The sequence below is a fragment of the Dermacentor silvarum genome, chromosome 1, assembly GCF_013339745.2.
Source record: "Dermacentor silvarum isolate Dsil-2018 chromosome 1, BIME_Dsil_1.4, whole genome shotgun sequence".
In the NCBI taxonomy this organism is placed as follows: domain Eukaryota; kingdom Metazoa; phylum Arthropoda; class Arachnida; order Ixodida; family Ixodidae; genus Dermacentor; species Dermacentor silvarum.
Window position 1 is genome coordinate 446145524 of NC_051154.1, and position 15211 is coordinate 446160734.

The following is a 15211-nucleotide window of genomic DNA, read 5'->3' on the forward strand; positions in this document are numbered from 1 at the left end:
CATTGGTTCTCCATAGTATGTACAGGACGCGGATGGACGTGATGAACGAGGATGTAAATACGAGACCAGCGCGGGAATATTTCATTGAGAGTATTCAATATCTCCGAGACGTGTATCAAGTTCAAACCGAGAAACCTGATCGCTATTTCTTCCTAGACAAACTTGTTGCTAGGAAATGTTTTTCGCCCCATTGTGCTGGCAGGCAGTCTGTCAGCATTTTTAGTATCCGTGTAGCGATTGTTCTTGCTTTTGTATTTGTCCAAACCAGGCAATAAAGAAAAAAAGCCGTGGTTGCTCAGTGGCTATGGTGTTGGGATACTGAGCACGAGGTCGCGCGATGCAATCCCGGCCACGGCGGCCGCATTTCGATGGGGGCGAAATGCGAAGAACAACGGTCTACTTAGATTTAGGTGTAAGGTAAACAACCCCAGGTGGTGCAAATTTCCAGAGTCCCCACTACGGCGTGCCTCATAATCAGATCGTGGTTTTGGCACGTAAAACCCCACAACTTAATTTAATTTAAATTCCTCTTATTCCCTTCTTTATTTCATTTTTTTTTACTGCCGTTCGGTGATCTTTTTCGGTCTCGGGCCGGGTCCAGGCCCCCGGTTTCGAGTCGGGCTCGGCCGCGCTCGGGCCTAACGTAAAGGGCTGGTGGTCCGGGCCCGACGGGTAACGTAGATTATTTCCGGGCCCGGGCCGGGCCCGAGTCTCGTGATAAAACTTTTGATTCGGGCTCGGGTGGGCAGCCGAACGTAAAAACAGGCCCGGGCTGAAAAAATCGGCCCGTGCAGTGCTACAGTTCCATGTACACGCAGCGTTATATAGACTCTCCCCGCATAGCAGACACAATATGCCGAGTTTCTTGCATTGCCGCACCTGCGTTTCGATGTTTATAACCTTATCTCAGTATCCTGTTTCGTCAAGCAAGCTGTCTGGGTGTAGTGGGTGGGGCTCCTTATTTGTGAGTGCGAGGACGTGAGTTCGAATCCTACTCTGGAGCGATTTTTCCCTTTTTTTATGCCACCTCAATAGTGTTGTACAGAGAAGCTGGTCGCGTCCGACAATCGAAAAAAACTCATTTGCCGTGTGATGTACGGGCGAGGGCGAGGGACGCGCGCTTTCACGGGGAGCGAACGCATGGCGGAGAGCAAACGCGACTTCCCAGTGGAAGGGGAGCGGTGGGCGAGGATGGCATCGAGGCACCCTAGACTGTGCGTGTGCGTGCCCACTCTCCCACTGTGGCACATGCGCGCAGCCCTGCCGGCCTGTGCCGCACACTCTCTCTGGGCTCTCGGTCGCCTCTCCCCTTTCAGTGTCGACAACGGCGTTTAGCCGTTTCGTCACCTAGGCAGCGTTTTCACAGATGTTGTGTGCGGTCACACAAACAACGCGCACAACTATTTTGTCGGTGGCGGCGGCGTTTTGCCCGTGTTCACACAGAACGCGCGCGGCGTTGGTGCCATGTTTATGAAGGACGTGCCTGACTTTGCCGTACACCCTATGGCGGTGTAACGTAGTGAACAAACAGCCATGGTCCCTTTGGTCACTAAATAAATGAAAACCACCGGATCATATATATTTATTATTCTTTAATAGTTCGAATAACCCATTACACAATCACATCTTAATAGTCATAATTGGAAATAATAATTCCCACCATGGTACAGCTTCACTGGTTTCCATCTCCAACCCAGTGGAAGTGTTGAAAGTTTTTTTTCCTTATCAGCATATAAATGGCCAATTTTATTAAATCCATCCTTGCGGAGCATCGGAAAAAATGATCGTTACTCCCTTGAAGAGCATCGGAAAAGAGCAACTGCTAGTCTTTGATGGAGTAACCGCATGGGGAGTAACAGTCCATCCCCTCGCAGTTACCTCCGAAAAGGACGTATGGTTGTGGCAGGTAAGTTACTCCCCAAAAAGACTAACGTCGATATCCGATTTTGGTACATTTTTTTCTTAGAGTGTGGGGGCCTTTACGCAGTATTTGGGTCCGCTGTGCACTCTGAGGTGCTTGCTGATGGCATCTGCTGCTGTGGTAACAGCGATCACAGAGGGATATCGTAACTACACTGCAGCCATCGCAATTTGGCAGGTGAGGGTTCTTGTGTGCAGTTATGAAATTACACTTCGGACGGAGAGAGAGAGAGAGAGAGAGACAAAACTTTATTTTGATGGGGCACGGAGAAGTGTCGATCTCCGACGCTTCTACATGCCCCATCAAAAGAAAGTTTTGTCTCTATTTTGATGGGTCACGGAGGAAGGTGTTGCAGCAGTTTCCTGGGCAGTGCTTCTGAGGAAGAAATGCCATCGCACTGGGCCTAGAAAAGCGAGCAATTCTCGACGGTGACCGTGTTTGCGACCCTGCGGCTCCGATACATAACCGATGACAGAGAAGCCATTTCAAACGACAGATGCGATACGTTGTCGTTAGAAAACACAACGCACTCCTCAGCATCGTCGTCCACCACGGCCCATCGACGCCTTGCAAGCAACGACAGTAACGTGCCGATAATTATTTGCTGTGCGCAACGTCGCCACATTGCGGGTAATGAAGTTGTGTTGTGGGGCCATCACAGCCCGAGATCTCTGCATAAGCCAGCGGTAGTCGCCCCTTCATTTTTTACAGTGGTGCTCAGTATATCACCGATGACAGTGCATAGCGCTTGTTTTATTTCGGTGGTGAAGATTGTTGATGGCCTCTCAGCTCAGCACCGCGTCGCTGTTACCGAAAAATAAGTTGGGCCTGGCCGAACCGTGGTGAGTTCTCGTACAAGAGTTACTTGCATCGCGCGGGGCGTGACCTACGGTTTTGATTGATAGGCGAACTAGTGCCGAACTCGCACATCGCGTAAGTCCCCTCGAGTTGAACTCGGGACCATGGCGGCGGCAGCAGCAGTCTGTGTCATCGCATCCAGCGGCACCAAGCGCTAACATGACCGTCTGGACCCGTTCACCTACATGACCGACTAGCGAGTTTCAGCGTCTTTTTCGCCGTTCCAAAACGTGAGTGCGCTAGCTGTGTGACGAGTTAGGCGAAGGCCCTTGTCTGCGGAAACAGCGTGGGGGGCAAATTATGCTTTCCGAGTACAGATGGTTGCGACTGGGCTGCGGAGGAAGAGTTCGTGCGATCGCTTAGGCTTTCTCCGGCTTCCAGCGCTGTGCGTTATTGCGACTCGGGGTCGACGACGAGAGATGGAGTATTAAAGCTGACGAAGAGGAGACGAAAACTTTATACAATATATATACAAATATAGCAGGTAATAGCAGGTAATAGCTGATAATAGGAGTAAGAGCGCACCAGACCGACACGGCGGCTGGTGGTGACTCTCTCCTCACTAAGGGCCGGTTCTGCCTTAAATCCCCTTTTTGGCTCCTCATCGGCAGGAATGAGGCGGGGCGGGTGCTGACGTCACCCGTGTCGTATTCGTCTTTCGTCAAAGAGAAGGCCTGTTCAGCGTGAAGTCACCCGCGTCACATTCTTGTTTCGTCGCCGTGACTGGTCGTGGTGCTCAGAAGAACGCAGGGGGGGTGATTGGTTGTCACCTCGATGATAGGCACCCCGTCTGGCACAATAGCACCCGCGCCGCCAGACAATGCACCCAGACTTTGAGCTGTCCGACGCAGCTGGGCAGATTAGATGCGCAGGTTGAGCGACATCGTCAATGGCTTGGAGGTACAGGCTTTGCCGCTTTTCCTCCCGGTGGTCTTTCTTGCTCCTGGGCACGGAGAATTTTCACTGGAATGACCGATAATCAACAACGCCAAACCACTCCGGCCAAAGCAAGCACCCTGTGAATACTCTCCAAGCCTCCAGACCAAAATCGCTGACCAAAGCATTTTGTGAGATCTGGCTACGCTAAACAAAACAAAACAACACCAACAACAAATGTTCCCGAACAACACGAGACACGCATCCGAGAGAAAAAATTGAGATATGGACCCTTTTACTTCTAATTGTCAATGCGCTAGTGTTGATCAAATCAGAATTGCCTCGCAAGCGATTCTCAACTGTAATGTGGACAGGTTATCAAAGCTCAAGGTTGCCGAAGATGGCTTAATTTTTCCCCCGAAAGCCATACACGCAAACGAGGAGCGCTTCTTACCTGTGCGCTCGGGCGCCACTTTTCAAAAGTACGGAACGACATCCGACAACTGTAATTGTATACATAAATAGCCCTCCGCTTAATGCTGTCTAAATGCATTCGGCTAAACGAGTACCACATTTTTAAAGCACAGAAGCGGTCCCAACAAAATAAGAAACAAATACTTAAAATTCACGCGAACGACATAAGAACAAAGGTGAATCAACATTGTACACTGACACTTACAACTAACGCGTAAAGTAAAAAAAAAAAAACAAGTCAGAATCGAAATTAAGCATTTAGGCTCTTCCTATTAGAGCACTGCACGGGCCGATTTTTTCAGCCCGGGCCCGGCTGACCGCCCGCGCCCGTCCAAAAATTTTATGACGAGACCCGGGCGCGGCCCGGGCCCGGAAATAATCTACTTTACCCGCCCGGCCCGGCCCGCCACCCCTTTACCTTAGGCCAGAGCCCGGCCCGAGCCCGGCTTGAAACCGGCCCGAACCCAGCCCGAGACCGAAAAAGATCACCGAGCGGCATTAAAAAAGTAAAATAAAGAAGAGAGTGAAAGGAATTTATTCTCAAGGCATAAATACATGTCATATGCAATTATGAACACCATTTGAGCGGTCGGAAAGCAAATACCACCGCGCAAAATAGTACGAATGACCCTGCCGAGGAGTACCGCCAGAAGTTTCCAACGCACGACCTTGATACGGTCCAATCCACTTCTATCGCAGCGCCGCCACAGTATTTTTCCGCGTCGGACGCCTCACTGCCAGTGTTGCCAGTTTTGGCTATATATAGCCAAATTGGACTACAGAAAAACATGTTTGACGCCGACTTGGACGAGTTCGCTATGTGGATTTATTTGGGCTACTGAAAATCTGCGATTTGGCTTTGTTTGGGCTATAAGTGGTGCCCTAATCCATGCACCATAGGTGGTTCTGATCGCGTAGAAGGAAATCTCGAAAGCTATGTTTTAGCTGGCTGAACCAACCGGCGTGCCTGTGCGTGTGTGCGTGCGCGAAATCCCCCCCCCCCCCTTCTTCGCTGTTGTCTGAGCCGGTGGCTTTGATATTTGACGCGCTCAAACATACACCCCGGTTCATCGTCGGACACCCAATCCCCGGGAATCGGGATAAGCCTGGGAGTAGATGGTTTTCCATACTACACTGTACTTACATGGCTATGCGAAAAAAGTACGAACAATAAAATAGGGTCGGGCGATCGTGGCGCCGACATGAAAGAAGGGAAGCACGGTAGAAGACACGCTTTAGTGCGTTTGTGGCCATGACTTCTGGGTGAAGTATCGCGCCGGGCACAGCTTTCGACCGGCTCCACGTTCCTCACGCTAAGCTTTACTACCATTTTCCTTTCCCTGCGAGATTAAGTTTTGTTCGTGCTTACATTCGAGATTCATTTCGATAGGTTGGACTTAAGATCGCATGCTCCTCGGAGAGGAGAATCGAACCATGGGGAAGTGGGCCAAGTATGCTAGAAAGTATAAAAAAGAATGGGAGCAAGACCCGGATTCAAAGGTGGGTCCTGGTGCTTTTACTTATAGATGGTTTGCGCGTAACGTCACATATGCACATACTCGTAGTGCTAATATCGCAACATGTTTGCCACGATGAGATCATTGCATCACATCACGTGAGCATCAACCATCGTGTTAGCTTAGCAGGTGAGGTGTCGCCCTGTAGGGTCGAGAGTGCGGGTTTGATTCCAGGCCACGGCGGCGACATTTCGATCGAAGCGTAATGCAGGAATACCGGTGTACTTAGATTTATGTGCACGTTAAAGAAGCCCAGATGGTCAGAATTAATCCGGAGTCCCCACTGCGCCATGCCTCCTAATCAGGTAGTGGTTTTGGCACGTAAAACCCCAGCAATTATTATAGTTAGCACATAAACATACTTTGCTTTTTGACAGTAACCGGTTTTCACAGGATTACCACAGTTTTTAATTTGTCGTTTACTTTTGCTCTTTGTGCGCCGTCTCGGCTTTCACCATTTCGAGCGAGTTACGTTCGGGAAGTGTTCGTCGCCGAAAACGACCGCGCGCTTCTTACACTGGTGTGCTGTTTTGCGCAGTAATCTTTTAAAGCTTTGCTGACATTGATTCAGACAGTGAGTGGCATCAATTATCTGTCACTTTATTTTAACGCATGTTCTTGGCGTGCTAGAGACCTAGGATGGCAGCCAGGTTGATGTAAATGGACGCTATATAAAGTGTGTCCCAGCTTACCCCGGCCAAGCTAACTACAAAAAAAAAGACAAAAAAACGAGGACGTGCGCGTCCTGCAGGACCTAAATAAAGTTTTTCCAGTCCAGTTCAAAACAAGATAGGACGATCAGACTAATAACGCCAGATATCATAGCGCCAAAGACTGGTTTTGGCTCATAAAAAAAAGAACAGTGGGCGCGTCACCGTTGCAGACTGCAGAACTTTGTTTATGTCGTAGGCAGAGGTCACGTGAGAGGTCGATGATGCTGAACGTTATTTCGCGTACGCTACAGCTAAAAATTGAAGTTCGTAGTTAATATTACTGTAAATAACTAAAAAATAACTTAGTACTATCTGTCATAAAATAAAAGAACTGCGATTTCGCAGCGATTTGTTGGAAGTGTTCTGTGTGCAAGCATGATGGCGCTGTTGTTGATGTCAAAGGTCGACCGTCACGGCAACACGGACATTTTGTTATGGTGGGTTGTGCAAAAAAAGCACTGCCGTAGTCGAATAAGATAATCTATACACAAAAAATGCAAATAAACATGGCTATATTTGGCTACGAAATTTCTTGCTCTTTTTTATAGTTTGGCTACATTTGGGCTACAGTTCCTGTAGCTTTGGGCTACGCCGCCTAGTTCACTGCAAAACATGCGTCGCCCCAGCCGTTCGTCCCACTCAACCGTATTCTAGAACACTCTAGCCGAAGCGCAGCCACGACCAGTCGTGAGCGCAGGACGTGGATGGAGTAAATGGAGAAAAAAGAAAGCTTCTCGTTCCTCCATGGGGCAGCGTAATGCGCTGCTGCTAGGCGGCCGGTTGAGAACATGCGTGCAATCATGGATGGACGCAGTGCCGTATTTCAGCCACGTGACGAATTATCTTATCTTACCAGTCATCGTTTTACCAATTCGCCTTTGAAGAATCAGCAAGTCGCGAACGCGCTTGCACCGCGCTGAAAACATTATTTACATTCATTGAGGCAAGAAATACAATGGCATCCTTTGGTTTGAGGCGACTTCGGTCTTTCTCGACTTTTACATTCTGTTCAAACGGGGCAAAATACGACGGAAGAAAAAAAGGGAAGTACACAGGGAGTAGCACTGCTAGCATCCAGCTGCGACGGGGCAACAGGTTTTTCAGAGTCGAGACGCGCGAGGATAACTCGCTGTACGTTACATGCACACCACCAGAGAGTCCGAGCCCGGCCAGGACCCGCGTCAAAATGCCCGAGCGCGGCCCGGGCCCGGGTCGGGCTCGGGCCGGGCCCGGGTCTACATATGTATGTACGTATGTTTGCATGTAACCCTTTTCTCGCCTACCCGGGTGACTTGGTAGCCCGTGGTCGAATGGTTATCGCATCGGGCTGCTTTGCTCAGGTAACAGGGTTGGAAACCAACGAACGGACCAACTTGGGTCAGCGAGTATATGCCAATGTGTGCAAACGTGTCGCTCTTTCGCCGTGCAAGCGCTACTGCGCTTCTTGAGGTCGACAGGCCTCAGTATTTTGCTGAGTATTTTGACAGTATTTTGCCCGCCTCAAAATACCCGAGCCTGGCCCGGGCCTGGGTCAAAAAGCACATACTGTGCCCGAGCCCGGCCCGAGCCCGTGAGAAAACTACCCTACCCGGCACGACCCGGCCCACGGGCCGGGCCGGGCCCGGGCTTTCGGGTAAGCCCGAACCCGTGCAATGAAAACACTGACGCTTTCTCTACTCGAGCGTTCAGAAATCAGGTCTCAGTAAAAAAAATGATCTACAAGCTTAAAGGTGGTCGGTGTCTCACGAACAGAAAGGACCAGAGCATAAAACAATACGCTCTTCTTGACATCTCAACCTTTTCATACGCTCAACACGCGACTCAACGTTATCGGAAAACACCTACAAAACTTAATACTATAGAACAAATAACAGAATGTGCTTTCAAAAAACCTTGGTTTTATTCGCTTGCTGTTCACAAACACACCCTTTCAGACGTGCTCAAGCGGGTCGCCCATTCTCGGGTCTAGGCGTTGTCCGCTCGGGAGACTGCAACAAAGCTAATTTGCCCGAAGTACTTGTAGTAGCCGCGACTTTCAAACTGCTGCCTCCAAACACTCGGGGAGCTGCGCATCCACAGACCCGCGTGCGCGCTGTCTCTTTGTCCGCTAGGCCGTCACCGTTTTTTTCCTCCAGGAAGGAAGGGGCCGTTGCAGCAGGCTTTCAAGCGCACCCGGCGCTTTACTACGTTCCTCCACGTTTTCATAACGTGTTGGCGGTTAGCGCGCTTGACCTGGTTCGTATTGCCACCCGAGTCCGACATTCTCGGCTTGCGCCTTCGTCGTTTTCACTCGGCCGGTGTCTCGGCACACATACTCGCAAGTACGTTGCATTCTCTTCGCAATAATAGCGCTCCGAGCGCCAAAACCAAGCTAGGCTCTTGGTCGTCACTAGATGGCTGTGCCTCTGACAGAACATGACTGCACCTTACGCCATCTGAGCTAGTCGGCTCGCCCTGAGGTCTCTCCTCAACTGACCGGATTTTATCGCTAATATCGAGATCTAAAGGGCCACTGTCGGCCACTGTTTCCAAAGCGGCCTCTCCAGACGCCGAAACAACATCGCGTTCGCGCTCGTCCCATAACGTGTGCACCAACGGCACCACAGCATTTCCTTAGCATCTTGATATGGTAGCCATTTAAATAGGCGGCCTGCCCTTGACAAGCGTGGTATTGTCGCTATCATCTTGACCTTCGCAGTCGGCCTTACTTGCAGCATCAAAATGCCTCAACAGAGTCATCTTTGCCTCATCGTAGTGTCTATCCTCCTTTTCAAGCAGGCGCTCCAAAACACACGCGAGATTACAAGGTGGCAACAAAATCAACCTCCCGGATCAGATGTCCCGCTTGACGCCCTCTTCTTCGCACACCTTTTCAAAGTCAGCAAGAAAAGTAACGATATTCTAGCCTGACTTGAACATGTGGAGACGGTGTCGTGCTGTGTCATATGTTCATGCCTGAATTTTTCGACGGCGCTCTCGCCTTGCCTTTTCCAGAGGCCTTTCGTGCTCCTTTCCTTCTAGCTCGCGCCTCTCACGTCTCTTGCGTTCCTTTGCCTGCAGCTTTCGCTCAACAATCATCTCCCAAGCCTCTTCAGCTTCCTCGATCATCCGGTCCTCTGCTCGCATCACGTCGTGAATGACATTCCGTGCTTTCTCGGAGCCGGCGGAAATGCCAAAATCGTCGCAAATTTGAAGAATGTGCTGAACTTGGAATTCCTCCATCGCGATCTCGTTCCTCGTGTTGTTTGCCCACTAAATTTACCCTTACTTCAGCCTAGAATACGCAATTTAAATAAGGTAAGTTATTAAATCATAGCCTATAAAAAAAATTTGCAGTTTCGCCCGAAAGGCGAAGCATCGATTGCGAAAGCAAATTAGTAGACAGCTATACGAAGTAAGGATAGTAACTTTATCGGTCATATAAAGTCGTAAATTTGCGCTTACTAACTAAATAAACAAGCAAAGTGTCACGCGCGCACAGGCAATCATGAACACATCTCGCTCGATGACCGCGGGAGATCTGGAGTGAGAAATTGCGACAGCGCCAGCGAGCAAACTCGCGGGCTCTCGCTTCAACACGAACAACGTCGAAAGCGCAGCGCATACGAAGCTACCGGCACTCGGCGAATCCGCTTTGGCGCATCGCAGATCGCTTTGAAAATGAGGCCGCCGCGGGCTCACACTTCAGCCGCGTCGCATATCGCTTTCAAGATAGCTCCGTGAGAAGCAGCCGCCGAAACAGAAACGACCCTCTCGTCTCCTTCGTCTCCTCCCCGTGCCTCACGCGTGAACAAAGACCGTGCGCTTCCGGCCACCTTCCTCTCTCGCGTGTGCGAGATTAAGCGGCGGTTCCCGGCTCAACCTCGCAAGCTTTCACTCGCACACACAACGCACGGCGCGCTGCGACGATTTTATCACCGTTTTCCTTTACACGGAACATGACGGCGACGAAGATGGCGACGGCAGAAATGCGCTTGGAGTGTCCATATAATTGCTATCGCAATAAAAACACAACACCCTCCTAACATCTGCCTGTGCTAGAGAGGTGTGCCGACATGAAAAGCAAATATCGAGCAGTCACCTAGGCAAAGTGATTAGCGCCGGTCGGTCTGGTAGCTGCCATCGAGCGGTGTAGCAGGCGTTTTCGGGCCTCGTATCTCGCAGCTGGCCATCCGCTGTTGAGATACTGGTTCGCCAATCACCTAGCTGCCATCCACTATTGCGACTCGGGGTCGAGGACGAGAGACGGTCTCTTGGAGCAGAAGAAGCGGAGACGAAAGCTTTATACAATGTGTACATATATAGCAGGCAATAGCTGGTAATAGCAGTAAGAGCGCACCAGATCGATGGGGCAGCTGTTGGCGACTCTCCTCACAAAATTCCGGCTCTGCCTTAAATCGCTTTTTGGCTTCTTATCGGCAGGAACGAGGCGGGGCGGGTGCTGACGTCACCGTGTCGCATTCGTATTTCGTCGCAGAGAAGGCCTGTTCAGCTCGAAGTCATTCACGGCTAATTCTTGATTCCACGGGCAGACCACCCGGCACGTCATATCGTTACCCGCGTCGCATGCTTGTTTCGTCGCGGTGATTAGTCGTGATGCTCAGAAGAACGCAAGGGGGGGAGGCGCTCGTCACCACGATGATAGGCACCCGGCCTGGCACAATAGCGTCCACCACGCCCCAGTGCCAGGTCAGGTCCGGCGGTGTCATCGGAGTACTGGGGCACCTACAAGGACCTGGGCTTCAAATCGGACCAACCAACCTGTGAAAGTGAAGTGGTCATATAGTGGTCGCGATATACGGCGCCTATAGAACGCCGCGTGTATACGAGTGGCAGGACGCACGTCATCGGCATGTACGCAGGTTTTACGCGGTCGATCGCTACAACGCCCGTGCGGGCGTTTACTGTCACAGTGAAGGTGTTGTCGGTACGCCGAAGCACCTTGAAAGGGCCTTCCTTCGTACGGTGCCGTAAGAGATGGCCGGATGTCTTCGCGTCGCGCAAAGACGTGAATTGACGAAGCAAGGTCTCTGCTTACGAAGACATCGTAGTTGGACGGTTGTCTTGCGGGCGTTGGTCGCAGACGTTGACACAGGTGCCGAAGCCGCTCGATGTAGTCTGGCGGTGACAGGTCGGGGGCAGGAGCCGGGGCGAAGAATTCACCGGGGAGGCGAAAGGAGGTGCCATACGCCATTTCAGCTGCAATAAACCCGAGGTCTTCTTTAATCGCCGAGCGTATTCCGAGCATCACGAGGAGAAGCTCGTCAACCCATGAAGTTGGGGCGTTGCGAGCGATGAGTGCAGCCTTCAACTGTCGGTGCAGCCGTTCGACCATTCCTTTTGCGGAGGGGTGGTATGCCGTTGTGTGGACGTGCCGTACGCCGAGGATACGTGTGAGTGTTCTGAATATTTCGGACTCAAACTGACGGCCACGGTCCGTAGTAACAATGCTGGGGCAGCCAAAGCGAGAGATCCATCCGGCAACAAAATATGAGGCTACGGTGGATGCCGTGATGTCGTGAAGCGGGAACGCCTCTGGCCAGCGTGTATAGCGATCCACACTAGTGAGTATGTAGCGCTTTCCGCGCGATGACGGGAGTGGAACGACGATGTCAATGTGCACATGGTCTAAGCGACAGTCTGGCGAGCGGAAGGTTTGAAGGGGAGATTTAGTGTGTCGTGTTGTCTTCGCACGTTGGCACTGCAAGCACTCACGAGCCCAGCGGCGGACGTCTTTGTTGACGCCGGGCCACACAAAACGAGACGTGATGAGGCGTTGAGTGGCGCGGATGCCAGGGTGGCTTGCTTCGTGCAGCTTAGTGAAGATTTGACGACGATATGCGGATGGCACAAAAGGGCGCGTGCGGCCAGAAGACACATCACACACAATTGTACCAGAGGAGAAGGGCAGTGGCACATCAGACAGCGACAAAGAACTAGTTCACTGTCACTACGCTGTGCCTCTGCAAGTGCCTCGAAATCCACAGCATCAGATGTTAGGACACTTACGCGGGAAAGGGCGTCGGCAGCAGCGTTGACGGGGCGGGGCCTTCGATGTACCTTAGGTCTGCGGTGAACTCTGAAATGAAACTTAGATGCCGAATTTGCCGGGATGTATAAGCACTGTGGTTTCCACGGAAAGCGAATGTTAGTGGCTTATTGTCGGTCAGCACGTGGAATTCGCTACCTTCCAGTTGGTGGCGAAAATGGCGAATTCCGAGGTAGACGGCGAGAAGTTCACGGTCGAACGTGCTGTAGCGAGTTTCGGCAGGCTTTAGTTTCTGGGAGAAGAAGGCTAACGGGCACCACGACTTTTGCTGGAACTGCTGAAGGACGGCACCAATGGCGTTGGAGGAAGCATCGGTGATCAGCCGCATTGGTGCGTTGGGTAAGGGAAGCACGAGCATTGTTGCGCTGGCCAGAGCATTCTTGGTTTCCTCAAATGCTGCGTCAGCTGCACTTGTCCACTCGAGAGGGGTTGACGGTGCTTTAGTTGAATTGAGCATGTCGGTCAGCGGTAGGAAAATACGAGCCACATTAGGTATAAAGCGACGGTGAAAGTTCAGCAGTCCTAGGAACTCGCGCAGCTTTCGAACCGAAGTTGGACGAGGAAAATCGCGCACCGCTTGAACTTTTCCGTCTAGGGGCTGGACTCCTTCAGGTGTGACGAGGTGGCCAAGAAATTCGATGCTGTTGAAGCCAAAAACACACTTTGCTGTGTTAATGGTCAAGCTGTGTTCCTGGAGTCGTGTAAAAGGCAATCACAGATGATCGGCATGCTGTTCAGGTGAACAGCTAGCCACAAGTAAGTCATCGAGGTAGGCGACGACGAAGTGTAGGCCGCGGGTCACCTCATTGATGAATCTTTTGAACGTCTGGGCGGCGTTCCTCAACCCGAAAGGCATGCGGATGTACTCAAAGAGGCCAAAAGGTGTCGCAATGGCAGTCTTTGGTATGTCAGATGGCTCAGCAGGAATGTGGTGGAGTCGATCCAAGTCAATTTTGCTGATGACCAAGTCGATCTTGCTGAATATGGTCGTACCAGCTAGTGTGGCGGCGAAGTCGTGAATATGGGGTAGTGGATACCGAACAGGGAGAGTGCACGCGTTCAGGGCACGATAGTCACCACAGGGGCGCCAGTCACCTGGGTCACGCTTCGGAACCATGTGCAGGGCGGATGACCAGCTGCTTGACGATGGGCGAATGATGGCAAGTTACAGCATATGTTCAAATTCCCTGCGTGCTGTGGCAAGGCGGTCACCCGCGAGGCATCGTGGTTTGCTGAACACGAGAGGTCCGGTTGTGACGATGTGGTGCGTGACTATGTGTCGCACAGGCAGTTCTAAGTTGTTGGGCTTTGTAAGCTCAGAAAAATCGCACAGAATTGAGCCAAACGAGCGTGCTTGTAAGTTCGGAGCCCTTTGCACAGGGGTCAACACAAGTGCGAGGATTGCCTGCAGAGACAAACTGGTCGTACAGTCCACAAGGCGACGTGAGCGGATGTCCACGTTCAGGCCGAAGTTGTTAAGAAAGTCCGCTCCAAGTATAGCGAAGCGCACATCAGCGACGATGAATATCCATCTAAATGTGCGGCGCAGTCCTAAGTCGATGGTGAGCAAACGCTGTCCAAATGTGGCGATTGTGGAACTATTTACAGCTTGTAACGACGAAGTTTTTTCAGAACGTTGTCGATCTTGACGTGAGGCAGGGATAACGCTCATCTCAGCGCCAGTGTCGACCAGAAAACGACGTCCCGTTATTCTGTCTGATACGTATAGCAGGCGGCTGCGTTTCGCTGTGGGGTCAAGCGAGTCACTCGCCGCCATTAGCGACTCGCGTTCTTGTTTTCCTGCCAGCCACAAGGCTCTCGACACTTCCTAGCGTTGGCGCCGAAACGGACATGATACCAGCAGTAGCCGTCACCATTGATTCTAGTGCGGGAACGAGAACGGGAACGTGAGTTGCCGTGAGAGCGACCACGGGTCGAAGTCCGCATCGCTACGATGGAGGCAGCGAGCTGCTCTATTTTTTCTTCCAGGCGTTTGATGCGAGAATGCCGCGTTTGGGTATCCGGTGTCACGGCAGTCGCTGCCGCAACCGTGGGGCCAGCGCGGGAGTATTCTGCAACGCGATCTGCGAGCTCGGCTAGCTTCTCCAACGGCATGTCGCCTGCAGCAGCCAGGACAGGAAGAAGGTTTCGAAGTAGAGGACTCTCGAAGATGAAACTCACGAAGTAGAGGACTCTCGGAATCTTGCATGCTGTCGCCGAGTAGCTTGCGCATTCGGTGCAACAGCTGAGATGGTCGTCGGTCTCCCAGCTACTCCGTGTTGAGAAGTTGCTGCAAGCGGCTACGCTCCGAAGCCGTTTTGCGCGTCAGAACAATGGTCTTGAAATGGTCGTATGGTAGCGTTGCGTGTGGAAGGCTCAGCACGTCGTCGAATTTGTCCGCAACTTCAGATGGTAGTGTAGAGACGACATGAAGGTACTTCGCGCGCTGTGCAGTGATGCGGCCCAATCGAAGAGCGCTTCCACTTGAGTAAATCATACTGCCGGATTCTTCGGCCAAAATGGCGGGAGACGCACCTGGACGTTTGAGATTGCTTCTATGTCGATGGCGAGGGAATGGTTCTCGTTGCTCATCGTTGACTGCGGTTGCTGTTGAGTACCGTCGTTCGCCGACGTGGGACTTGTGTTCGTAGCCATCACGTACGTACGTCCGGGTCACCAAGCTATAGTGGTGGCGAAGTACGACGCCTATAGAACGCCGCATGTATACGAGTGGCAGGACGCACGTCAGCACACAACGAACGCAGAGATGCAATCAGTGTTTATTTTGCGTGTCTTGCGCAAC